Genomic DNA, 26,982 nt, shown 5'->3' with positions numbered 1-26,982 from the left:
CTGGTGGAAAAATACTCCTGACCCGGGGTGGGGGATCTTTGCTATCGCACTGTGCTGTGATGTGTGGTTCTGCCTGTATTCTGCCCCTCTCTGCCCTACCCTAACGATTTAGCGGCAGCGATTATAGCAAATCTAGATCGTGCAAATCCAGGGATAGCCTTAGGAACTGTTTGTGGGTACTGAACAGGCCAGGGGGCTTCCTGCATCACAGCTGCTGGCCCTGGGTGCCAGTCTTGGATGCTGTTGGACTTACCCTCAGTAGGCGAACAAATGAATCAGCAGATATTCGCTGCCTTCATATAACCTTTTTCCTCCTATAAGGACACCAGTCATTGGATTTAGGGCCACCCCAACCCCGTGTGACCTCATCTTAACCAGTTATGTCAGTAAAGACTATTTCCAAATAAGGTCACATTCCAAGTCCCTGGGTAGGCTTGGATTTTTCAGGGGCCACCATACCTACTATAAACAGTAGCTATCACTAATGCGCCGCTTACTGCAGTCTGTGCAGCACAGCTGATGTGCTGGACACTTTTCTGTGCTCCTTTCATTCCCTCCCCCCTTAGCCCTCTCTACAACCTCGTGAAATGAGTTCTAGGATCATCTCTGTTTGAGGCCAGAGAGGTGAACTGACTTGCTCGAGGTCACACAGCTGGTAAATAGCAAAGCTGGGAGGAAACCTCTCCTCTCTGACTCTACAGCTGGCAGGGTTCTGAGACCCTCCAATCCCATTCCAAGGGCTTGGAGTCATTGTACTTTCTCTCCCAGAATCCCAGCCATGCGAACTATGCTGTCTCCTGGCCCACACCTCTCTCCACTCTCTCCAGACACATCTTCCCCAAAGGGGCTATAAAAAGGCGGGGGCGAGTGGGGTTGGATATTGTCTTCACAAGGGCAAACATGATGTTGTGTTGTCTGGGATCACTGGTGCCCAGCTCTCCTGTGGGTGGGAAGCACGCGACCCTCACATATGTAAGAGCATGCCAGACGCATATATTTCATCCTTGACAGCTGGTACCATTTTAGGAGCCTTGACTTGGGCTTACAAATTGAAAAATGGTCCATTAACGTGTAATTTCTTTGTCATCAAGACATTGCTGTTGAATGCTTACAAAGGGATTCACTTGGTCGGGTCCACAAACCCTGACTTCTTGGCCCAGGCCTGGCAAAGGCCTTTGCAGGCAGGATGAAGCTGTTTCTCTGACAGCAGAGAGCAGGGGCCTGGTGGGGCCGGAACAGGGCCTGACAGAGACAAATGAGTATGTTGCCAGATGATGTATGGCAGTTTACCTTTTAACACGCCTGTGTCGCGGCCACGGAAAGAACTTGCTTCGGCTAATGGGAGATGTATGCAATCAGGAGTCTCTCAAAGCCACAAGCCCAGAGGCATGAGGAAGAATTGTACTGGGGCTTTGGGGCCAGGAAATAGCTGCTCTGTTAGCACAGAGAGGCAGGAGACTTTTCCTAGCCAGTAAGCAAGTTGGAAGCCCCTGGGCAGATCAGGGGCTCCTCAAGAACAAAGCCGGCCTGCAGAACTTTGCCCCCTGGGAGGGGGCGGTGTTAGGAGTTGGGAGAGTGGCTAGCCAAGTGTGTAGGAGCCAGCCACACCACAGAGAGCACTGCCCCAAAGCCAGACTGCCTGGGTTCAAATCCTGCCTCCTCCACAGACTAGCCAGGCCTTAGACAGCCCCTCTGTAAAATAGGGATTATAACAGAACCTACCTTGGGGGCATCTGGGGATTTCCTGAGCTAATGGCACAGAAAGAGTTCTCATGAACGCTATGATGATACGGTGTAGCACTGATGGGGTACAGAGAAGAGCCAAAGTCAGGACAAGAGAGAAGCTGTGCTGTGCCTTCTGGCTGTGGGTCTAGTGGCAGCTCCTAACGGGCTGCACGCACACCATGCAGGAGCCTCCTCCCAGTCCCTGCCCCTCAGGGCAATTGGGAGACCAGTGCCAATATTGGCTGTCACCCTGCTTGGCCAGAATCCAAAAAGTGGGATTAGCTTGATTGGGGAGGATCCATGAGGAGGGCTGGGGTTACCACGAGCCACTACCTCCCTTACAGGTGGGCTGCCCAGGGGCTGGCAACCACTCTGCATGCCTGTGGACATCAAAGGTCTGATTCACATCCCCAGCTCAGAAGCAAAAGAAGGACAGACAAGGGCTGTGTGGTCCCCATGGCCCTTCTGCCTAAGTGGCTCCAACCCCAAATGAGATGACGGGGTAGATGTACTGGTGTGCATCTCTGGGCCCTCAAAACTGGGGTGGTAGTTCAGAGGTGGCAGCACAGCGGGTCCAGCTCAGGTTTGGGGATCACACAGACCTAGGGCAGGGAGGGCTGGACGTGCATCCAAGTCAAAAATCTGTTCTGACTTGGAATCAGGCATCGTTACATGTGAAGGCTGAAGCCTGACCCCTCCGCTCTATCCCTGTCTCCCCCAGGACTGACTGCTCAGGAGCCGTGGCCGGCTCATGGTACTCATGCCAGCTGGCTGTGGCTCTCCCACGAGGGTCAGTTTCTAGAGCTATCAGATGCTGTGGCTGTTGGCTTGCTTGTCTCCATGGCACCAAGCCTGGCCAGCTTTTGGGCAACAGCGGCCCCGTGGGGAACGTATAATCCATGAAGAAGGGATAGCAGAACCTAGCGTAGGGATGGCCGGGTGGAGAGCAGAGAATGCCTTTGGGCACCCTGACCGTGCGCAGGCAGCTCTGAGCATTGGTCCTTTGTTTTAATTTTTAGGTAATCTCTACACCCAATATGGGGCTCGAATTTATGACCCCGGGATCAAGAGCTGCATGCTCCACTGACTGAGCCAGCCAGACGCCGCTGAGCACTGGTCCTTTAGAGCCTTAGGAGAAAGTCCAGGTGATGAGGTGAGGGTGGAGGTGGTGTGTGTGGGGGGGGGGGGTGGGGGGTTCCAGCTGGCACCTGGCCTTGTGGCAGCTACCCAGTGAGGGCTCTTTACAGCTTCGCCCTGCCCTGCTTCCGCCCTCCCGCACCCGCACCCCCACCCCGGGAGCCGGGCGGGGGGTGGCGGGGTGGGCTTCACTTCCTGATTCTCTAATCCTCCTGCTCCAGCCAGCTGTCCCGTTCACATTCATTCGTATGTCCCTTTTCTCGGTCCTCGCAACGACCCCGTAAGGTGGGGGTGCCGCTACTATGCGCCTTTTTTTGAGACCACGGAACACACACGGATGTGAAGCCGCTGGTTCAGGGGCACAGAGCTGACGAGGGGGCCGGATTAGTCACCGAGCGCCGAGTAACACATGGCCCCATCACTCAGCGCCTGAAAACAACACCTGTCCAAGATCTTACGGTTTCTGCAGGTCAGGGTGCGGGCGTGGTGGCCGGGCCCTTGGCGTCAGGCTGTCACAGGCGCGCCAGGTGTCCGGGGGCAGAGGGGGCTCCGCTCGCCTCAAGGGGCAGGGGCAGGGGTCCCTTCTCCTCAGGGAGGGAGGGGGCGTCCCGGGGCCCCCAGCACGGGGCCCTGTCCCTCGTGGCGGCTTGCCTCCTCAAAGCGACGCAGCCCGGACGGCGCATGCGCGCGCATGCGTGTGGACAGACGTGTGGACGTGCGCGCGCGGGCGGGGGGGGTGCACGTATGTGCGTGAGGCGTGCGCGGGGCAGGCGTGTGTGCGCAGGCGCGGGGGCAGGCACCTGCGTGCGCAGGTGGGCAGGAGCCAGCGGCCAATGGCAGAGGTGGCGGCGCGTCCCTTTTGGCCCCTTGCGTGGCTTTCTCCCAGTGGGAGGCAGGCGGTGGGGCCCGCTCGCGCTGAAGAGGAGCGGAAGGCCCGGCGGGCGGCCCCCCTGTGTGCCCCCGGCCCCGGGCCACCTGTCGGCCGCCACTCAGCATCGAATGGCGCCCTCGCCTGCTGGGGGGGTCCGGGAGCCCCCGGGGAGCCCCCTCGCGCTTCGGACAGGGGCGGTGCCGTCCCGGAAGCCGCACGCTGGTGGCCGGGCCGCAGGCAGCATCTCTACCCACCATCACGTGCCTCTGCAGGAAAAAGAAAGAAATGCCTTTTCATTGCTTCCTGTAACTGAGCTGGGATTGCTCACAAACCCAGGGCAACGAGGAGGAACACGAGATTTCGTCCGATCTGGCCAATTTAATCCGATCCAGTGCCGTAGGTCTTCAGGTAATGTTCAGTCTCAGATTTCCTTCTGCTCCATCCTCAGCGCCTCCCCCCCCCAGGTGGCGTGGGGTCCGGAGCCCCCCGGAGGCTCCCGGGTGGATGGGGAGGACGCGGGGCATCCAGCCACGTCCATGGCCCGGGACCACTGCTGGCCTTTCTGGCGCTGGCGGCTGGAGGAACCGTGCTCTGGGCCCGGAGCCCTGCCTGGCTGACTTGTCTCTTCCTTGGCTCAGAGCCCTCAACTCCGCTGCATCTGGCCCCCGCTGGGGCTGTCCACCATCCTCACACAGTGTCCCCTAGGAAAAGGGATGTCCCTTAGGTGGAAGACCCTGTGGAGCCCGGAAAAGTGCAACACCGGGCAAGGCTTCCTTCCTTCCATCCAACCTGGGGCATTTGCATAGTCCCCCCAACTTAAACTGGTGAGCAGTGGTCTCAATCCAGCTTCCTCCTTGAGCCTCCAGAGGGTCAGTGCAAATCCCTGCCTTCGTAGCTGGCTCTGCTTGTACTAAACAAACGAATGAAATAAATAAATAACAAAATAGAAGTAGCTGATACTTAGAAAACACCTGAATCTACACTAAGCATCTCACGCAACACTCGTAGCAACTCTGTGAGGAAGTACTGAGTCCCATTTTACAGATGAGGAGACTGAGGCACAGAGACGTGACATAACTGGCTCCCCGTCACAGAACTCTTAAGTGGCAGAGCTGGGATTTGAACCCAGGTAGCTCTTGGGTCCCTACTTTGCACCAGCACCCTCTTGTATGCCCCTGTGCTTTCTGGGCTGAAGCCAAGAGAGGGATAGAGGGATGTCCTCTCTTCTATGCATGTGGTCCTTCTGCCAAAGATAGCAGGCCTGGGGGCACGGGTGGTAAAGGGAGACCTCTATTTTTTTTAACAGTGTGGGAAAGTGCTATGCCTTTGCTATGTATGTTGGCACCTAAAGGACTTTTATTTTTTATTTATTTTTTAAAGATTTTCTTTATCTATTCTTGAGACACACACACACACACACACACACACACACACACACACATAGAGAGAGAGAGAGGCAGAGACACAGGCAGAGGGAGAAGCAGCCTCCATGCAGGGAGCCGGAAGGCAGGACTTGATCCCAGTAACCTGGGATCAGGCCCTGAGCCGAAGGCGGCACTAAACCGCCGAGCCACCCGGGCTGCCCCCTAAAAGACTTTTAAAAAATGTTTTCTCACAGTGGTGACTTTTAAGTCCGCTGTCTTGTGGCAAAATCTGCTTTGACTACGAGGAACTGAATATCGCCACCATCCTGCCTTTCGTTCCTCTGTGTGAATGCACGTCTTCCCCAGGCAGATGGATATCTGAGGACCAAGGGGAAGGACTGTTTACCTAAAGAGGCAAAGGGGAAAGCACAGTCGTGTTTTTCAAACCATTGCTTGTTACGGAAATGATCGCACACTTAATTAGAGTTGTGGTATATGTGCTGAAGGAGAAACATTGAGAGCAGTGAGTGTGTAACAATGGTCTCGGTCTGTTCAGGTGCCGTGACAAAGCGCCATGGCCTCGGGGGGCTGAGCCTCTGTCACTGCTCAGTCCCTGTCTGCAGACTCTGGGACCTGGGTAGAGGGTCAGCGTCAGACTGCCCTCCCTGGGGAAGAAAAATCAATCCCTCCCCTCTGAAAGGATAAAGCAGACAGATCTTCAGAGGGTGGCCAGGCATGCTGACAAGGGACGGTCTCCAACTAGGGCGGCTGAGAGGGAGGGTCATGACTTCTATGGCTGAATGATGCAGAAATCCCGAGGTTGTTTGCTCTCAATCTCTCTCTTCTCTATCCTCTTTCCTTCCTGCCCTGGTCTAAGCCGATCTAAATGAGAAAACCACGAGTGCTAATACTATAACTACCATGGACTATGTCCGGCAAGCGTTAGAATATTGAATTCTCAGAACTGGCTCGACACAGTGGGTGGTATTACCATCCGCATTTTATAGAAAGCTGGGACTCAGAGAGGTGAAGCAACTTGTCCAGGATGACACAGCAAGAATTTGGCAGACTGGGTTTTGTCCCCAGGTCTATCCCACATCAAAGCCTTCCCTATGCTCCAGTTGCTGCTGGGCCTTTCAGGTTCCCGAATGGGGGTGGGAGGTGGGGGTGGGGGGAAAGGAGAATTTGCCCCAGAAAAAAACTTCAAGAGCCAGACTCCAGAAATGCTCAGAGCTGTTAGTTCCCTGTGGTGGTCCCTGCCTGCCCCTCACTGCAGAGGAGTCGGGCCAGGAAGCTGAGCTGTGTGATGATATGTGAAAACTTACGGCAGAAGCCCATTCCGAAATGTTCTAGGACAGGCAGGAAAGGTTCCTCCTGGGACAAGGTGGAGAGGTTCCAGTCCATTTAACTGCAGGAGACAGGGTGGGGCGGAGGGACGCTAATGTTGCTAGTTGATGGTTAATGTTTTCTCCCAAGGGTATTTATGATTGATGCCCACATTTTTAAACAAAATTCAGCCAAGCTAGATTCAGTACATCAGGAAGCTAAGGAGAAAGCATTCATGAAAACTACATTTTGAAGGGGATAAAAAGATATTCCAGACAACTTGCCCCCTTTTAGGTTCTACTTGTCAAAATAGAGGCTATCTTACCACAGGGACCCCTCAGCAGGTGTCTCCCAGGTCTCTGCATTCTAGGCCTCTTGCCTTGGCTGGATGACACGGAAACAAAAACAAAGGCCCAAAGGTTCTCACTGTCACACTAGCCAAACCCTTTTTTGGTCTTTAATTTGGGGCCTGTGAAGAAGAAAGAATCTGTGCATTAGGACTCCGTGAGTTATAAGTGGTGAAAGCCCAATTCATGCTGCTTAAGCAAAAAAGAAGAAGAAGAAGAAGAAGAAGAAGAAGAGAAGAATGCTTTGGCTCCTACAACTCAAAAATTTAGAATTAGGTTTAGTGTCAGGTATGGCTGGATCCAGTCAGGTGAGAGGGAGTAGAGGATCGTAGGGCTGATTTTCAGTGACCTGGCCTGGCGCAGATCCCCTTGGCTGAACCCGTCGTGGTGGCAAGAAGGATGTGGCAGTTTGAATGGGCCTTAACGGTGAGCAGTGCAAAGTGGTAAGGGAGTGTTCACCATGAGAAGCCCGTGGCACTATTAGAATAAAGGTCAAATCAACAGAGAGATCTTCTTAAGTTTTGTATGATCCTGTGAGACCTTAGGACTGAGCCATTTCAAGCTTTGAGGAACTTTACAGAGCACCTGGGTTGGGGTGGCAACTATGTGACGCCAAATATACCATCCTTCCCACCCTTCAGTTTGTGGAAGACATGGCTAATCCACCTCAACGCCGTTTCCTAGTGAGCCCAAACACGGCCTCAGAATCTCAACGCCACGCCAGAAGCAACCTGTGTCCACCGGTGGTGTTAGAACATGAGCCAAGGCCTATCTGCAAGTTCTCTTCTCAGCCCACGGAGATAAGAAAACAGAAGCTCTGAGGGTTGGTTCCCCAGTGGCGTGTAGGAACTCGGTGACCAGCCCTCCTGACTCGGGCAGCCGCCTTTCCTGTGGCATTCTCCTGCTTCTAGCACAGAGACGAGGTCTGTCCCTTAGTGGAGATTTCCACTGCAGACAGCTGCTGAACATGAAAAACAAACAGACGTGAGGTCAGAGGAAAGCCAGAGAGCTTAGCCGCTGACCTCTCTTGCTGAGCGCTGTCTGGAGCTGAGTGTGGCCCTGGGGGCAGCCGGGCAGGGTGAGGCACGGGGAACCCACCAGTCAAACAGCAGGTCCTTCCACAGACATCTCAGTGGGCTTTTGCATGGTCTACTTTAAATGTGGTAAAACTGGGAAACATGCCCTCCTAGGCTCACATTCTCAAATGGGGGTGATGCTGAAGGTACCCCTTTTGGGGTTGGGTGCGGGGTTGTCTTGGAGGGGAAGACAAAGCCTGACCAGCAGGCTAGGGAAGCCAGGAAGCAGGGAGAAAGCCCCAACAAGCTATCACTCCCCCAACTCCGCTACATCCAATCGGAGGAGGAAGAGGTGCCCCAAACAACCTGATGATTTGACTGGAGGAAGTTAAGGGGTGTCCTGACCCCGAGGAGCCTTTTGCAGTGTACACGATATACGGACGTAATAATTGTAGTGGGCTGACATGGGGCTGGCGGTGTGCCTCTCACAAAGCCAAGAGCTTTGCACATGTTATCTTAATTCAGATTCACAGGACAATTATTCCCCAGGAACAGATAGGACCAGAGGCTTGGAACAGAGCTACCCATGGCCACACTTGAGTAAGGGTGGAGCTGGGCTCGAGGCCAGGTCCGCCTGACCCCAGTTCTGACTGAGCTGCCTCCATGGGCTGGTGGCTATCGTGAAAAGGAACAGAACAGAGTGTGTGAGTCATTTGAGAACCTTTCCGTAGATCGTTCCCAACAGCAGCTTCATGCAAGGTGCTGGGTGGGAACAGAGAGGCACGTGGGGTTCCTGCCCTCAGCTCACTCCCAGAAACGATGGGGTGTGCACTTGGGAAATTGTCACCGTGGAGCCTGAGTAGCATAAATGAATGTCGTGACTGTCACGACTCCCTCTGTTGAGCTCATGGCCCAAAGACAGGTGCAGTCGACAGTCTGCAAACTTCTGGGCTAAGACAAGCCCCCCAGCCCAATGTACAGGTGAGAAAACTGAACCTCAAAAAAGATTGAATGCCCCCCCACCGAGGCACAGCCAGTGAAGAGGGGGGTGAGAACTCCAGTCAATACCGGGTCTCGGTGTAGCTGCGTCCTCTGGGGATCCATGAAAACCAGTAGGAACCTCCTGGTGGAAGTGACGGGGCGTCTGAGAGGAGGATCCTGGGTGGACCCTGGAGGGGGAACCACCCACGGCTGCTGGGCCTCGATGCATACAGCAGTTCCCCCAGGGCTCGGACAACACCTATGACGTCCACCATGTGAGCTTAAACTGAGGCCTGGGGACTCCCTGGCCCTTGAGAAGCACCTGATTTCACAGATGTGACCAATGATCATTGCTTCTTTGCTTTTGGAAATTTAATTTCTCTGGCTCTCCCCTTCTTCGGGGGGGGGGGGGGGGGCGCGGTCTGGTCCTCGTCAAGGCAGCCCTGTCTGATGACAAAAGCAGATGCTCCCAGGTGGGCTGGACACACCCACGCCTCCGGCGGGTGGGACAGAGGCCGGAGGGAGAGTCGAGTCTGTGACTGATCCTCTTCCTCATCAGCCGTCAGGCTCTGTCTGAGGGAGGCTCTGGAGGGGCCGCTGATGGCAGAACCAGCTGGAGGGGAAATGTGAGGGCAGATGTGGCCACTGCCGAAGCCTGAGTCGCTGGAGCTTCGCTGCGGTGACTTGGAAATGGTGCCACCTTCCGAGCCATGGGACGCCCGACCAGGCCCAGGGCGGGCACTTACTGCTAGGCCCCTCGGCCTCGATGAGCCTCAGCTTGTCTCCGGCAGCGCCTTTAGCCCTGGTTGCTCCCTATCCCCTGAATGCCGCTTGTCCCCAGGGCTGGCTAACCCCCTGTGGCCGACAGCTGTGCTGCAGAGGCCCACGGGAAACGGAAGACCTAGGTCTGCCCCAGCCCCAGCCTGCCCCTTCTCTCCCAGGCTCCGGACCTGCCCTCAGCCTCAGGAGTTCCTGGCTTCATCCTTTGTCCAGGACCTTCAGAGAGATTCTGGTAACAGTAGTTCTGAGGCTGAGAAGGGGTCGTCGTGAGGACAGCATGTCCCTGCAGCAAAGTTTTAACCTTCTCGCCCCTCCTCCCAGGGCTTCAGACCAGAGAAGGGGAACTTGCGTCACTTGGGATGCATGGGGACACTGCTTTGAATCCTAAACTCTGCCAAAGCGCTTCTGCCTACTTTGGTGTGGTCTGTTGGGTTCTATGTCGCACATCTAACTCTGACGGTTTCAGGTAAAAATGGGACATGTTAGGAGGTTATAGAGCTGTTCCTTTTGGTCATTAAAAAATAAAAAAACAGAAAACCTAACAAAAGTAATTTGAAGAAAGATTTTTTTTGGCTCATGTAATGGAAAAGTCAGTGGTAGGGTGGGTTTCAGATAAAGTTTGATCCAGCCACTCAGTGCTTTCACTGGGATCCAGAGTGCCATAGCACCTACCCCTTTTCTACATACATCTGTGTGCTTATGCCCCTGGAATGGCCACCCCAACCCCAAATATCCACAGTCTTTCAGCTCAAGTATCTGTTCCAACTGGAATGCTTTTCCATTGTCTCTTGGTTCATATTCCTGTGGGAGGGAATCTGATGTCCAGATTCATCCTTTTGAGTCAAGCACCAGAAGTCTTGTTTCTGGCCAGTGAGTGAATGTTCTCTCCAGGGTCCAGTGTCCAACGCTTGTTCAGATATCGTCGGCCAGACCACAAGGATCACATGTCTGTTCCACCTCAATAGAGGCAGGGTATCTGACAAGGGGTCATGGACCAGGCAGCCCGAAACCTCCCAGAGAAGTGGGGACAACCCTTGCAAATTCCTCCCTGGACTGGAGGCTATCCGAAGAGTGTTATTTTGTTCTTAATTAATAACTTCAGGAAAACTTAAAGTTTGGTTCTGGTTAGCATTTTTTTTTGCCTCGCTATTTCCTGAGGCTCCGTTTTTGGTTCATTCAGGAGGAGACATTGTTACTCAGGCTCTGCTATGTGTCTCCACTCTCAGCGAGTCCAGGGTTACTCTCTGAGGGCTGCCGACAGGCGGCAAGGTGGCTTCTTCAAACAAATCTGCATGATTTTATTATTTTCATACCAGGAAAGAGGTTTGATCTTCAAAACAATGCACTCACGTCATCGATTAAGCTGGAAGAACTTGTTTGGCCAAATTTAGCACCCACAAGAAGGTCAGAGAACAAATTTAGAACTGAACTCTGAACCTTGAGGGCCAGTTTGGCGCTGCTAACTCTGCCTGCCATGTTACCTTGGGTTGGTTTCCTTCTGACTCCACAGAATTCTTACAGCACAACGTGGGCTTGGAGAGTAAGCCCTGGCACCTAGGCCTGTCTCTACTGCTTCTAAGCCGTGTAACTCTGGGAATGCGTTTGACCTCTCTGAGCCTTTGTTTCATTATCTTTTAAAGAATGGAGGTGTGGGGGGCGGTGGTTAATAAAAACATCTACCTTAAGTAGATTGACCAAGACTTTTTTGTTCTGGTAAAATATACATAACGTAAAATTCACCACATTATGTGTTTTTAAGTGTATGGTTCTGTGGCATTCGGCACATTCACGTTGCTGTGCAACCATCACCACCATCCACCTCCAGAACTTTGTCATTTCCCCCAACGGAAACTCTGTCCCCATTTACCACTAACTCCTCAATCCCCCTCCCTGGCTCCCACCTTTCTACTTTCTTTCTTTTTTTAAGATTGATTGCTTGATTGATTTATAAGAGAGAGAGAGGGCGCGTGCACTTGTGCACACATGCGGGCGAGCACAGGCGTGCGAGCAGGGGAAGGGGCAGAGGAGAGGGAGAGAGAGAATCTCAAGCACGCTCCCTGCTCAGCACTGAACCTGACAAGAGGCTTGATCTCATGACCCTGAGATCACAACTTGAGCCGAAACCAAGAGTCACAGACACCTAACTGACTGAACCACCCAGGCGCCGCCCCCCCCCCCCCCCCGCCGCCATCCTATTTTCTGTCTCTATGACTTTGACTGCTCTAGGGACCCCATACAGGAGGAATCATACAGCATGTGTCCTTTTATGACGGGCCTATTTCACTTTGCATTATGGCCTCAAGGTTTATTCATGTTGTAGCCTGTATCAGAACTCCCTTCCTTTTAAGGCAGAACAGTATTCCGTTGTGCAGATAGACCACATTTTGTTTATCTGTTCATCTGTTGATGGACCTTGGGTTGCTCCACCTTTGGGCTATTGTGAGTAATGCTGGTGTGAACATGGGTGTATAAATATCTGTTCAAGTCTGGGTATAAACCAGAAGTGAGAAGAAAATATTTTATGGAGACCCTTAGCCCGTGCTTGGCATACAGTATACATTCAACAGTGTAGCTAATAAAATGTTAGGAAAATAGTGGGTGAAATTTTTTTTTAATGCAAATTAAAGAATGGGATGACAAATTAGCAATGACTAAAAAGTAACATTTGTCAGTGCAGTTGGGGTATAGTGAGATGTGTAATAATGTACAAATTCCTCCTATAAAATAGGTACCGTTTATGGATCATTTACTATGTGCCAGAAACTCTGCTAAGCTCTGTATCTATTCTCGCTCACTTATTCCTCCTAACAACTTAAAGGTCTATTATTACTCCATCTTAGAAAGAGAAAACAGAGGCCCCATGGCTCTCCAGTTTGCAGAGCCAGCAAGTGGCAGACCTGGGATTCAAATCCAGGCCCTCAGCTCTAAGAGTAGAAAAGCAATGGGAAATATTGCACTAAAGGCTGATTGTGGCACCTCGGAAGGATGGGAATACCTATTCTCCTCCTCGAATTGGTCTGTATTTTTTCTCTAAGCCAGAGAAAAAAAATGAGCATGTTCGATTTAAAAAAAAAGAAAAAAGCAGTTGCGTCTTGCAAATAGGCATCTTTGATGATAAAACATGCATGTCTTGTGTCTCATGCCACGAACTCAGTTTGCGTCCATTTTTTTTCCAGTTGAAGAAGAGCAGAGTGTCCTGGCTGTGTCTTTTGGCTGATTGCTTAATGATCATGGACACACACACACACACACACACACACACACACGCAGGGCCCAACACAGGAGGGGAGACAAAGCCAGCAGTAGCCAAAACTCTGCTAGATCGATGTGGACGGTTACAGGCACAGCTTTCCAAAAAAGCAGAGCTCAGTGAAATAAATATTTTTCCTGTGAGAAGAGGCTTAAGTCGGCGATCTTAACAACCCTCCAATTCATTCCAGACCCGCTCAGAGTGGCTGGCGTCAGGGCGCCCATCTTGATGTACTTAGGATCATTTAGTGACTGCAGCGGGCCTGCGTGTCTGGCTGGCTTCTCCCACGCGGCAGTGCGCCAGGGGTGCTGGCCAGGGCGGGCAAGAAGGAGTTTGTCTCTGGAGGATGCTCTCCCCACGCCTCCTGAGCTCCCACAACTTCTGAGGGTCCCTAACTTGGTTATCCTGGGAAACCAGCTCTATTTGCTCTCGACTGGAGGCCTGAGAATTCAGCCCCTTTTCTTGGCAAAGGCTCCGTTCTTTCGGTCCTGGAGACAGTCTGCAGGAAGAATTTAGTATCAGAGCCTTCGGAAACATAGACACATGGAGAAGCCTGGGTTATCTCAAAAAACAAACAAACAAAACAAAACAAAAAAACAAAACAAAACTGGGAGCTTCACTACCCAGGCAAAACTTCATTCATTCACTCAGTTGCACACTCAACAATCATTTGTAGGGCTGCCTCCCAAGGGTCAAGATTTGGTATGAAGCTAGCGTAAGACAGTATGAAGTCTCTGGAGGCACAGAACCCATTGTCATCTCTGCACCCATTCATTCAGTAGGTATTTACCCTGGGGAGAGCTGGTCCGTTAGGGCATGCGTTCTAGCTGGGGGAACAGAAGACAAGGAAGATGTAGTGAATAGGATGTAAAAGCTAAAAAGAAAGATAAAACAGAGACAGGGAATTGGGAAAATGGTGGGGGGCAGGGCTGGTGCCTCTTGGATGAGGGGCCAGGAAAAGCCTCATAAGGAGGTGATATTTTAGTCCACAGGCTACAGGAGAGGAGGGAGGATGATTCAGGAGGGGCAGGCGTTAATAACAATGACTCATGGATCACGTAAGTCCTCTTTCAATGACCTCTCAGTCCCGATTATGCCAAGGAGAAAGTCTTTGTTGTTGTTAGCATGGTCTTTAATGCCTCGCTAAGAATACTAATCTCCCCGACCTCGAAAGAACAGGCTTTGCAGGCAACGTGCCTACCTGCACTTGGACATGGCTGTGCGTTCAGTGCGAATATCTCCCAGTTGGTTACATTCTTACTGATGGAGAATGATGCTGGCTTTTTGTTTACAGTAGTGATAACATTGTCCTTCCAAAATGTGCTTATTTGGGGGGGCACCAGGGTGGAGATGCTGGTTAAGCATCTGCTTTCAGCTCAAGTCATGATCCCACGATCCTGGGATCAAGCCCCATGTTGGGCTCCCAGCTCAGCTCGGGGCCCACTTCTCCTTCTCCCTCTGCCTGCCGCCCCTCCTGCTTGTGCTCTCTCTCCCTCTCTGTCAAATAAATAAATTAAAACTTTAAAAATATATATATGCTTATTTTTTTTGATAAGCGAGTTGATTTACAGAAAGCATCCAGTAACTTGTAACACAGGTGGTACTCCAGTGTGGGGACGTGGGGAAGTTGGGAAGGCGATAAATGAGTGAAGTTTGGGATGCACTTCACACATGAAAATAAGACCTGATCCTCCTCATGTTGCTCAGAGCCCGGCTCGAGAAAAGAAACCTTTTGGGTGAAAAAAAAGAAAAAGAAACCTTTTGGGTGGGGGATCCCTGGGTGGCACAGTGGTTTAGCGCCTGCCTTTGGCCCAGGGTGCGATCCTGGAGATCCGGGATTGAATCCCACGTCGGGCTCCTGGTGCATGGAGCCTGCCTTCTCCCTCTGCCTGTGTCTCCGCCTCTCTCTCTCTCTCTGTGTGACTATCATAAATAAATAAAAATTAAAAAAAAAAAAAGAAACCTTTTGGGTGGGACTCAGCCTGCCACCAGTGACTCCCTTTAGGGGCCCCTGGAAGAGGACGGCGCTCCCCGTCGCTAGGGTGGATCAGAGCAGGGGGCCCAGGAGAGGCGCTGCTGGGGACACGGCTGAAGGCAAGGGCAAGCCTGCACCTGCCCATGAAGGACATGCAGGGTGTTATAGGGAACAGTGGGAACATCAGGCGGCATGTGAATAATAAGGGAGCAGAGTCGCTGGACGAGGGAGCCTTAGGAAACCACCCCAAATTTATGCTAGTCCAGTGACTAATCCTAACACAAGTTCTAAAGCTTCCCTTCGTTGGGGCACTGCTTTCTTGTATCTTCTCATGTAACCTCAGCAGAGCTGCGAGGTAGCGCTGTTGTTAGGGTCCCATTCTACAGATGGGGACCTTCAGGGCTCAGGCCAAGTCACCTGCGCAAGGTCATGTAGCCTGCGAGAAGCCATCAAAACTTTTATCAACCTATTTTTTTAAATGCAGATATAACCAATATGCCATAAAATTCACATTTTTATTTTTTAAATTATTTTTAAAGATTTTATTTATTAGAGAGAACATGAGCAGCGGGGAGGGGCAGAGGGAGAGGGAGAAGCAGATACCCCACAGAGCAGGGAGCCCCATACAGTTCTGGGATCACAGCCTGAGCCGAAGGCAGATGTTTAACCTACTGAGCCACTCAGGTCCCCCTAAAATTCACACTTTTAAAGTGTACAGTTAAGCCTATTCACAAAGTTGTGCAACCATCACTACCATCTAATTCCAGAACATACATACATACATAATTCCAGAACACTTCTGCTGCTCCCCCCCCACAAAACCCTGTCCTCATTAGCAGTCACCTGCCCCCCAATCCTCTGCTCCCAGCCTCTGGCAGCCACTAATCTATGTTCTGTCTCTATGGATTTGCCTATTCTGGACATTCCATAGAAATGGAATCATATAATATATGGCCTTCTGTGTCTGGCTTCTTTCACTCAGCATCATGTTTTCAAGATTCATCTATAGTGCGACATAGATGACTGCTTCATTTCCTTACATGACTGACTAATATCCCGTCGTATGGATACACCACGTTTCATTATCCCCTCGTTGGCTGATGAACGTTTGGGTAGTTTTGGCTTCTTGGCCGTGGAGAGTAACGCTGCTATGAGCACTTGCGTGCAGGTCTTGTGTGGACAGATGTTTTCATTTCTCCCTGGTGTACGTCGAGGAGTGGAATTGCCCAGCCGACTTGTAACTCTGTGCTCCACACTAGAGGGATGGCCAAACTGTCTTCCAAGGTGGCTGCACCTGCTACATCCCCACCGGCGGTGGCCGAGGCTCCAATCTCCACATCCTCGCTGGTGCTTGTTGTCCGTGGCTTAGGTCATGGTCATCCGAGTGGGGGTGAAAGGGCATCTTGTTGTGAATTTGATTTGCTGGGAAAGCAGTCTAGTGGCATTTAATTAGAAATGTATGGTCTCCACTGCCGGGCGTTGCCAAACCGGGGTCCAAGGGAACAGAGAGGCGGGAGGACTGATTTAATCTGGGCGTGTGGGTGGGTGGCCCTTGGGACTGCGCTGAGTTTGGGGGAGAACCACAGGAGCAGTCGGTGGGGCTGTGGGACTCAGAGTCTGGGAGAGTTTGGGGGTGTAGTGGGGTTGGCGAGGGCACCTGCCAGCAATAGAACTGGGAGACTGGACCTCCCCCACCCCTGTCCTCTCTGGGTCCAGGGTCAGCCTCTTCCAAAGATAAGGCCTTGGCCTCGGGCTTCCCTTGGACAGAATGAGACTGAGGCTGAGCAGCAGAATTCCTCCTCAGAAAAGCCAGTGCAAAGGGGATCTTGAGGAGGGAACGACACTACGGCTCTCTGTATCCGCCAAGGATATTGTGCAGCATCACCTACTGTGTGTCCAAAGTTGTGGCTTTCAGGGTCCTGATTCCCCAAGGGCCCTGTAACTCCCAGGACACTGGGTCAGGGCTCATTCCCATGTCCTGTGTGGCTCTGAAGACCACAGGTGCACTGTTGTTAGCTATCAGCTGATTTGTAATCGTGAACACGTCCCACAGATCGTGTTTCTTGAGCATTTACTCCGTGCCCTTATGACATACCCTGCTCCGATGCTTGATGCACATTTAATTTCCATCCCCGTTTTACAGATGGGGGAACAGGTTCTGGGAGGCGAGGGAGGTAGTGCGGCCAACATCACACAGCCCGTGAGCTGTACCGTCAGGATCTGAACCTTGTCTCCCACCACTGGGCACCCTGGGAGCTTTCCATTTTAAGGTTCCTTGACGGAGCATGTTGGTTTTCTCGTGCTGTGTAACAGATCGCCACAACCCAGCAGCTTAACACAATCCCCATGTATGAACTCGCAGTTCTAGAGGGCAGAAGAGGGCGTGGCTGTGGCCTCTGCTGAGGGCACTTACAAGGCTGGATTCAAAACATCATTCAGGCTGACTTCTCGTCCAGAGGGTCTGGGGACAGATCCACTTTCAAGATCACTCTTGTGGGTGTCATTTGGTTCCATGTAGCTCTAGGACTGAGGTCCCTGCTTCCTTACTAGCTGCCAGCTAGGACCCCTCTCAGCTCCTAGAGGCCTTGGTATTCCTTGCCACACACCTCCCACCCCACTCCCACCCACCCCCATCTTCAAAGCCAGCAAGGGAGACTCTCCCTCACGCGGAATCCTTCTTCTACTTTAAAGCTCTTTTGACTGGAAGAATCAATCTTGTTTAAGGGCTCACCTGATAAGGCCAGGCCCATCCAAGATAGCCTCCCTTCTGCCTTAGAAGGTGACACAATCACTGGAGGCACATCCCATTATAGTCACAGGTTCCATCCACACTCAAAGGAGAAAGGACTCTGCAAGGTCAGAGGTCACTGGGGGTCATCTTCATTTTCCACCTGCCATGGAAGATCTTCAGTTCTAATAACAGTGATCACGATAGCTACAGTAATATTGGTACCTCCTCTCATTTGGTAGAGCTTCGTGGTTTTCAGACTGACTCTACATCTGTAATCCCATTGGAGCCCAGCAGCAATGCTGTGAGGTATGTGCTTCATCCCCATTTTGCCCATGAGAGAGAGGAGAACGCCTACCTAGCCCAGCGAGGGCTGAAGTCCTGACCCCCAGCCCAGGGCTCCTGGCGCCCACAGTATCCCTGCCTCCCATTAGGATCCTCAGACTTCATCACCATCCTTGGAAGGGGTGAAGCATTATTTCCAACCAGCCCAGCCTTCAGGGAGTGCTTCCCTGTAAACTTGCCACACTGGGTCATCGAAACTCTGGCTTTTACAGGAATTGCCACTGGGCTGGGCGAACCTCACCTCATTTAGCAGGAAAAACCAATAAAGCCTGAAGGGTGCAGAATCAAAACAGCATGTGTGCAGGAAGGGCCCAGCTTGGCAGTGGCCCAGCCTCGCAGCGGGGGAGGCAGTTTGGCTGAGGCTGTGATGCGCTGGCCAAAAGCGAGGGGCCCCAGCTCCAGGGGGCAATGTGTCAGGTAGCCATCACCATTGTCCTGTGTCCGTGGGCGCCAGGCATTCGAATGTTCCAAGTGTCAGCGCCCCATGCCTATATCTTCTAGACTTCCCATGGGGTACCCCCCCTTTAATATTTAAACCAAGGCCTGAGACTCCAGTTAGAAACCCAGGACCATGGCCCCCACGATCTCTTCAAGGTTTTAACATTTCTTCTAGATAGCTCTGTGCTGACACATTAATTTTTTTTTTTTTAATTCTCTGCTCTTCTAAAATTGCTGTCTTTTTTCTTTTTATCCCGTGCTGGATGCTGCTCCAATTCTTTCATTTTTCCTAAAGTATTGCTGACACAAGCCTACTGGGAGGTAGACTCTAGAGATATCTGCTGTGAGCCCATGTAAAAGAATCTGGCTTATTGGAGCAGAGGGGGTCTCCCAGAAGGGAGGCCTGGAAATGGACCCAAACCAACAGCTCCAGAACCCAAGGTGGGCTCACGGCAGACATTCCCTTTGGGGCCCCAGTGAGCCAGGATGAACAAGATCCAGCATGTTCTATCTCCTGTCCTCCTGCCCCCCAGGTTCCTTTTCCTGGTAGGCTGTGTCTGCTTAGCCTGGCATGGCTCTCGTGCTTGTCCTTGCTGAGGGGGCTGTGGGGCTCCTGGGCCGGGCCCCGCAGACCTACAGCAGATGGGCAAAGACTAAGTCCTCGAGGAAAACGGGGTGCCATCAGGAAGAGAGAGAGTACAGAATTTGGGGTAATGGGCAACCGGGGGGGTATACTTGGAAGTAAATTTAAGAATCCCCATCCTAGGGGCACCTGGGTGGCTCAGTAGGTTAAGCATTTGCCTTCGGCTCAGGTCATGATCTCAGGGTCCTGGATAGAATCTTGCTTCTCCCTCTCCCTCTCTCCCCCATACCTCTCATGCTTTCTCTATCTCAAATAAATAAACCCTTTAACAACAACAAAGAATCCCCATCCTAAAATTTCATTGCCTGGAGAATTTCCTGTGTTGTCCCCTCCCATCCCCAAAAGCCCTCCCTCTGTCCAGCTGTCAATCATCAGCAAGCACATTTTAGCGCTTTCTTGTACGGAACTAATGTCTTCTCTCCCGCCCACCTGCCAGTGCTTGGGGCCCACCTTGACATATTCATAAGCTGCTGAGTGAAACAAAATGTGTTCTACCCGTGATGGGCTGAATCGTGTCCCCCCAAAAGATCTCCTATCCCCTTGTACCTGTGACTGTGACCTTATTTGGAAATAGGGCCTTTGCAGATGTAATCAAATCAAGATGAGGTCACTAGGGTGGGTCCCAGTCCAGGGAGCAACACCTTGTGAAGGCAGAGGGGAGGAGGCCGCGTGACCCCAGAGTCAGAGACTGGAGAGGGGCAACTGCCAGCCCAGAGGCACGGAGGACTGTCAGCCACCCCCGGAAGCCAGGAGAGGCAAGGAGAGACCCTTTCCTAAAGCTTTTAGAGGGGATCTGGCCCTGCTGACACCTTGATGCTGGACTTCTAGCTTCTAGAAGTGTAAGACAAGACATTTCTGTTGCTTTCAGCCACCCAATGTATGGTATTTTGTTACAGCAGCCACAGAAAGCTGATACACTTCCTCAGGTCTCTAACGCTGGGGGCACAAAGCAGTTAACAAAGCTATACATTATGGGTAGGTTTTTTCAACAAAGAGAAAAAAGCCACCTTCTTGCGACTGTAAAGTGAGTCACGGAGGGTAACGTCAATGATCCCTATTTTACAGATGGAGAAATTGAGGCTCAGAAGATTAAGTGACTCATCTAAGTCACAGAGTTAGGAAGAGGCAAAGTCTGGACTTGAACTTGTTTTTGGTGTTTTCTTTTTTCTTTTCTTTTCTTTTTTTTTTTTTTTTTGACCTCAAGGCTTACACTCCTCACCTTCCCCGTGAATCTGCAGATGTGCAGCTCCCAGATCACTGCAGAGTCCCCATGTCCTAGTCCCCAGATGTCCCCTTCCTTATTACATGAGCTCGGAACTTGGTACTAGCCTTGTCCTTACAGGAACCACCTGTTCCAGCCACATCTTCCGTAACATGAGCCTCTGCAAAGTGAACCCTCTTTCCCTGGTGATTTTCATTACAAAATCAGAGATACATTCCCACCAAGCTCATCTCCCAGTAGGCCGAGTAAGAATGTTTGGCAAAGAAGGAATTAATTGATAAACAGCTTGTAGTACACAAACTCCGGAGTCTGCCTGGAGTGTTTTGCAACACTTTTTGGAAACTCCAGAATTGCAATTCCAGCACAAACTGTTTATTTCAGGCCGTTAAGCCACACACATATCCTGCATGCCTGGGAATCCACTGGCTTCACTGTGAACATCCAGAACGGAGCCTCTGACTGCCTTCCGTGTGGGCATTTGTAGTGGCTGCTAGAGCAGGGCTGCAATACCTGGGGAGACCAGTAGGGGGTCTTCTTCCAAAAGGAAATGGATTTCAGGCTGAAGAGTCTGGAAATTCAAGGCATTAGGTTCTAGGAAATAAAGCTGTTCCTTGGGGAGGAAATCCACTCTCCGTACAATGTGAGTTAACCATCTGGCAGAGGATCACTCAGTCCTGAGGATGGGGCAAGAAAAGTTGTGAAAAACTGACTTTTCCTGCCTCGTCCCCCATGCTCCCCCTCCTCCGCCCCCAGGATGGCACAGGAGCTGGGGTCAGGGTGCCCGGGACAGCCTCCATCTCTGCAGTTGGCACCAGGAGGGAAAGGAAATGGCACATCATATGGTTGAAAGAAAAACCGAAACAGCAGCCTGGCTTGGTTTGTCCCTTGTAAACTGTTTACCTTGGGATGACCAGATGGCTCATCTCTGGGTGAACCCTTGACCGTTTCCGGTGCTGTAAACAGCCTCCATCAGCAAACAATCCTCATCAACCGGCCCACGTGCCAAGGCGGGAGTCCCAGGGCCTGCTGGCAGGGGATCTCGGGCGTTCCAGGAGGCTGACCCCGCACCACTGGGTCACGGATCCTCATCCAGACACGGGGGCCACGCTGGGCAACCCTGGGTTGTGGACAGGAAGGCTCTTGAGCACCTGCGGTGGGTGGGCTTGAAATATTAATACCCACTGGGCTCCCCAGTTACAGCCCTAGCCCGTCGCCTGCCCAGGGTCCTCCAGTCAGGTCCCTGTTCCGCCTGTCGCCTCACCTCTCACTACTCAAGTGCTCAAAATATGTCTGAATGCCTGTATTTCCCTCCCGCCCGCCCCCTACCCACTCCCATCCTGGCTGTGTGAGTGTGGAAAAACCACTTGCCCTCTCTGAGTCACAGCACTTCAGCTGTAAACAGGATGAGGGTCTGACCCCCTCTTCCTGCCTGCCTTACAGGCTGGGTGCAAATGTGTGGAAATAGGATGGATAGTGTGAAGACTCTGGGAGTCCGCCCCTGCCCCATCCCACCCACCCCCTGCCCTCACTAGGACAAGACCCAGTTGTGATTAATTTTTTCAGGTTGGAAAGGGGCACAAGAGGAGCTCTTGCCTTTTTAGGCAGTGGATTGGGAGCTTTTGACCATCCTGGTCTGGGTTCCCTCCTGAGACACCCCTAGATAGGGCCTCTCTGCAGGCGGGTGCTTCTCTAGAGCCTTCCGGGGACAGTTTCAGGGGGTGAGATTTTAGTTCTAGGGGCGTCCAGAAGCTGCAAGCCTGGGGAGGGGTGTCAGAAACCTGTTGGATGCTTTTAAAAGCTCATTCTGGTCTTCAGATTGGGGCAGAGGACCAGGTGGAGGCAGAGAGGCCAGTGAAGACCAGAGAGGTGATGGGGGCTTGACTCTGGGGGCAGGGGATGCAAAGGAGGGGACAGATTCAGGGTGTTTCTGAGCAGCAGAGCAGACAGTGAAATCTCTTGGCCGAGGCCCCCTGTGGAAGAGGGAGATACTTTTGGGGACTTTACAGCCTGGACGGGAAGATGAAATTCTCACCCAGGGAGCTGGACTTCACTGGTCAGAGCAGAAACTTAATCTTAGAGGTGGCGAAAGCAGGTTCCAAACTCTTAAAACATAGGACAATTTTGGCAGATCTGGTCACATAAATACTTGAAGCTCCTGTTACACACACACACACGCACACATCATTTAGGACAATTTATAAGGTGAGTGAGGGGCTGGGACTAAACTAGAAGTCACTGAGAAAAAGCTAGGTAGTTAGGACAAAAGAATATGAACTGGTTGTCCCAGAAGAGGAGCTTCTAAAGATAATGGACCTACAGAAATACTGTCGAGCTCATGAGGACCCAGGGAACGGAGGGCGAACAAGCCCACTTGCCCACGCCCCATAGAACAGCACAGAGTGAGGTGGGTGGAGGAAGGGATCCAACCCTCCCAGAAGAGGTGAATCTAAGCAGCGCTCAGTGGGAGACCAGGGGCAGGGGTGGCTCGAAGGCTCAGTGACAGCAGATTCCAGAAACCTGGCAGCGAAGGCCTGCGGTGAAGAGGCTGACAGGGAAGCCAGGCTGCCTGGGTTTGAACTTCTCCATCCTAAGGCCAGAACAGGACAAAGTGCAACATTTTGGTGAGGGTCAAGAGTGTATTCAGGCCAAGCTAGGCTGGCACGGGGAGAGGGGAGGTTGAATGGGGCGGGGGGTGGGGGGAGGCCAGATAGGTTTGCTCAATCAGAATAGGAAAGGTGTGGGTGGGGAAGGAGCTGGAGAGGGCGTCTGTGGGTGAGAGGTGGCACGGATTGTTCTGGAGGCAGACAGATTCAAGGGAGCGCCAGCAGAGGGCAAAGGGCAGGGCCCCTGCTGACTTTCTTGAGCTCCCAGCACCTTGGCCTTTGCAGGACTCTTCCTTCCTAAGAAATAATTAAATAGTGTACGTTACGGCTGAATTGGTATAAGGATGGATAAATTATATAATAAAATACATGCTATTGATATATAAATAATAACACATACACAATATCATATAATAAAGCATTCTGTTTAACCTAAAAGTTCATTTCTTTTCTCCTGATTTTAAAAGTAATCCAACCATTTGCGTGGGGCCCGTGCCCAAGCCCCCGTGCCCTGTGCCGACAGCCTCTTCTGGAGGCAGCAGTGGAGAGTGGCATTCTTGCTCAGGCCCCTGGCGGGTTAGGCCTAGGGGAGGCTGCTCTCCTCTCAGGCTGTGTGGGTGAGCGGGGGGGACGCTCTGTGTCCCTGATTATGGAGAATTCGGGTAGTTCTCTCAGTGGGGAGGGGATGGTCCAGGGGGTGGCCCTCGGGTTTGGATTCGAATCCTGCCTCTGTTGAGTGGCCCCAAACCAGTGTGTGTTCACCCAATGGTCAGGCTCTTTTGGTTAAAACGAGTAGGTTGGCTTTGGGTCTCTCTTCGCTGCCGATGAGGGTGGCAAAGAAGGCGGGTGTCACACAGAGTTGTGACGGTGCAGCAAACACCCCGAGGAGGCCACCAAGCTCTTCTCCAAATGCAAGCTGCTGCTCACCTTCCTGGCGTGAGTGTGCAGGTGCACGCATGTGGGGAGAGGGTGGTAGAGGCCCAATGGGAGCTGCAGCCCCAGGGCCTCTTCTGATGATATCGGGCTGCTGCCCCCCCCCCCCCAGATTCCCACACCCTACTCATGTGGGCGTGGAAAGGCTTAAATTTTTGTAGCCAGGGGAATACGGTGCCTTCACACCATTACCCACAGCCGTGAGAATGACCTTTAACACCCACACTGCTCACTCGCCAGTCCTCGAGAGCAGAGCCGAAGCGCTGCCTCTAACCCGGTGGTTCCCACTGGAGGGGTTTCCACCTCCCGGGGAACAACACGTGACAGTGTCTGCAGACACGCTCGGTTGTCACCACTGGACAGGGCAGTGTTCCTGGTATCAGGTGGCGAGACGTGCACAGGACAACCCCCGTGGCAAAGAATGATGTGGCCCCAAGTGTCAATGGAGCCGAGCCTGAGACCCTCCCATACCCATTCCGGAGTGAGGGCTTCTGGTTAGGGTCCCACATGTGTTGCTTTGTCACCCCTAGGACGTGGATGTAATGTCCCCCACCTGGGGGGGGGGACACACACGTGTTTGCAAGTGAATCATCGATGATGTGACGCTGCAACGTGCTGGTTCTAACCACTTCGGCTCTCCAAGCCTCAGTTTCCCAGCCTGTAAAACAGGGGTGGCAACAGCACCCGCCTCAGAGGGGTGTTGTGGGGAGATGCTGCATGTCCAGCTCTCAGCCCAGTGTCCAGGATACAGTAAGGGGGTGCCGCTCAGCGGGCCCAGAGTGCAGTCTGAGGCCAGACTTCCTGGGTACCAGGAATGAAATGAGTTAATTCTCACAACAGGACCTTGGTTCTCACCAGCGATATTGCTGCTTTCGAGTTTTTGACATCACACAGAGGTGCTTGGCCAAGAACAGTGACCACTGCTTGGCCTCACCCCGACCTGCCAATAAGGTCAGTGCCAGGAGGGGTCTGTCTCCAGCACCCCTCCATCTCCAGCCCTCCCAGCCAGCCTCTTTCTTTCTTTCTTTCTTTCTTTTTTTTTTTTAATTTATTTATTTACGATAGTCACACTCAGAGAGAGAGAGAGAGAGAGAGAGAGGCAGAGACACAGGCAGAGAGAGAAGCAGGCTCCATGCACCGGGAGCCTGACGTGGGATTCGATCCCGGGTCTCCAGGATCGCGCCCTGAGCCAAAGGCAGGCGCCAAACCGCTGCGCCACCCAGGGATCCCTCTTTCTTTCTTTCTTCCTTCCTTCCTTCCTTCCTTCCTTCCTTCCTTCCTTCCTTCCTTCCTTCCTTCCTCTTTCTTTCTTTCTTTCTTTCTTTCTTTCTTTCTTTCTTTCTTTCTTTCTTTCTTTCTTTCTTTCTTTCTTTCTTTCTTTCTTTCTTTCTCTTTCTTTCTTCCTAAGATTTTATTTATGAGAGACACAGAGAGAGAGAGAGGCAGAGACACACACAGGCAGAGGGGGAAGCAGGCTCCACGCGGGGAGCCCGACGTGGGACCCGATCTCGGGTCTCTACAATCAGGCCCTGGGCCAAAGGCAGGTGCCAAACCACTGAGCCACCAGGTGTCCCCCGGCCAGCCTCTTTCTATAGCTGCCCTACGGCCACTGACCAGTGTGGAGGCAGCATTCGAGAGGGGATTCAGCTGCCCCTCTTGCCCCCAGAGGGTCAGCTTTTGTCGTCCCCTCTCTGTCATCTTGCATCCAGGCTCTTTCCCAGCCATGCGCCTCTAGCTCCACGCACACCCCCACCCCCACCGAGGCCCCAGGAAGCTCCTTCACCCCCAAAGTTGCTGTCTTTTCCAGGTGACCCCGGCCCACCTGGTGACGGGAGCATGGGATGGGAGCATGTACGTGGTGATGGGAGCAGTGAGGGGGCCATTTAAATCAAAACACCCTCTGGATATTTCACAGAAATTCATGAGTCATCTCTACCTCGTAAAAGCCCAGTGGAGTTAGCTGGGAGCGGAGATAATATTTGTGGGCCTTTAAACAGAGTTTGTTTTTCTTTCCTTTTTCTATCTTTTTTTTTTTTTTTTTTTTTAAGAGGAAAGTTTCTCCTATGACCCCAGGCTCATCCTGAAAAGCAACATTCTCTAGGTCAGAGGATAAGCAGTCAGCCCTGCAGCTTCATTACTATGCCACCAAGGACAGAGTAACCACGCTTTCGGTTTTCTTTAAAGTAACATTTTTTCCCCTAATTATGAGGGCATGCATGTCCACTGTGGAACATGGGTAAGGTATCGTTTCAAAAAGAAAACCGAGACGGTGTTGTGTATCGTTTACATCTTGGCTCTTGGCTCAGCGTCTTACGTTGAACATCTTCTATTTTCTCAAGCCATTATTCCTCAAAATCATACTCCCAATTCTTTCTTTCTTTTTTTTCTTTTAAGATTTAACTTATTTATTCATGAGAGACACAGAGAGGGAGGCAGAGACATAGGCAGAGGGAGAAGTAGGCTCCCTGCAGGAGCCCGACACAGGACTTGATCCCAGGACTCTAGTATCACACCCTGAGCTGAAGGCAGGTGCTCAATCGCTGAGCCACCCAGGCGTCCCCATATTCCCAATTCTTACGGCCACATACGATTCATCCGAGTGGCTGAGGCATCTGGGCTACTGAACCTTTCCCTCGCACTTGCCCGTCTGTGGCCTCACCTGGGGCTTTCATTTGTGAGATGGTCACAGGTGCGCTGTGAAGCAGCCCCAGGAGGCGGCCTACCTCTCCACCCAGGACCAGGTGACTGGTCCCTTTGAGCCTCTGGGCTGGAGCTGGAGCCCGGCTGCCCTGGGCAGGAAGCTCATGGGGATGCTGCGGACTGTGTGATAAACCGAGGGAAGGGATCCTCTTGGATTCTGGGTCCTGACTCCCATGCCTGGTCCTGAGCCATCAGGAAGTTTCCACTTGGGACACCTGGGTGGCTCAGTGGTTGAGCGTCTGCCTTTGGCTCAGGGCGTGATCCCGGGGTCCTGGGATGGAGTCCCTCATCGGGCTCCCCGCATGGAGCCTGCTTCTCCCTCTGCCTGTGTCTCTGCCTCTCTCTCTCTGTCTCTCATGAATAAATAAAATATTTTTTTAATTTTTTTTAAGGGGAGTTTCCATTTACCTTGCAGCCCTGGGACAATGAGCTCTGGGGGGACAGTTAGGGCGCCCCAAGGAGTTGCTGCTGCTTCTCTTACATGAGAAACCAGTGCTGTCTGCACATCGGGCTTTCCACAGGACCATCAGCAGAGACACGCCTGCGGTCCCTGCCCCCCCCCCCCCGGCTCCTAGTCCCACTTCCACGCAGGGACCCA

General features: G+C 52.3%; 1 protein-coding gene and 1 long non-coding RNA gene across 9 annotated transcripts in view; one reads left to right on the top strand and one right to left on the bottom strand.

Moving 5' to 3' along the window:
• LOC112674117 (uncharacterized) overlaps positions 1–3,541 on the bottom strand; it is a 41,579-nt gene extending 38,038 nt beyond the window's left edge. Inside the window, exon 1 of one of the 2 annotated variants that reach the window (XR_007405381.1) lies at positions 3,321–3,541. This is a non-coding gene — a long non-coding RNA (uncharacterized LOC112674117). The remainder of the gene's footprint in view (positions 1–3,320) is intronic. The other variant, XR_004808978.2, reaches the window with a different exon arrangement.
• RIPOR3 (RIPOR family member 3) overlaps positions 1–26,982 on the top strand; it is a 76,233-nt gene that overhangs the window by 11,606 nt on the left and 37,645 nt on the right. For 2 of the 7 annotated variants that reach the window (XM_025470395.3, XM_049100154.1), the window contains exon 2: positions 2,745–2,878. The exons of 1 other annotated variant lie outside the window; for it this stretch is intronic. The gene's annotated coding sequence lies outside the window, so the exon portion shown is untranslated. Of the gene's footprint in view, positions 1–2,744; positions 2,879–3,147; positions 3,332–4,005; positions 4,142–26,982 lie in introns of all 7 variants that reach the window. 4 more of the 7 variants (XM_025470392.3, XM_025470391.3, XM_025470390.3 and 1 more) reach the window with 4 other exon arrangements.

This window comes from Canis lupus, chromosome 24 (genome assembly GCF_003254725.2).
Source record: "Canis lupus dingo isolate Sandy chromosome 24, ASM325472v2, whole genome shotgun sequence".
In the NCBI taxonomy this organism is placed as follows: domain Eukaryota; kingdom Metazoa; phylum Chordata; class Mammalia; order Carnivora; family Canidae; genus Canis; species Canis lupus.
This window is presented reverse-complemented; position numbering and strand designations above follow the sequence as displayed.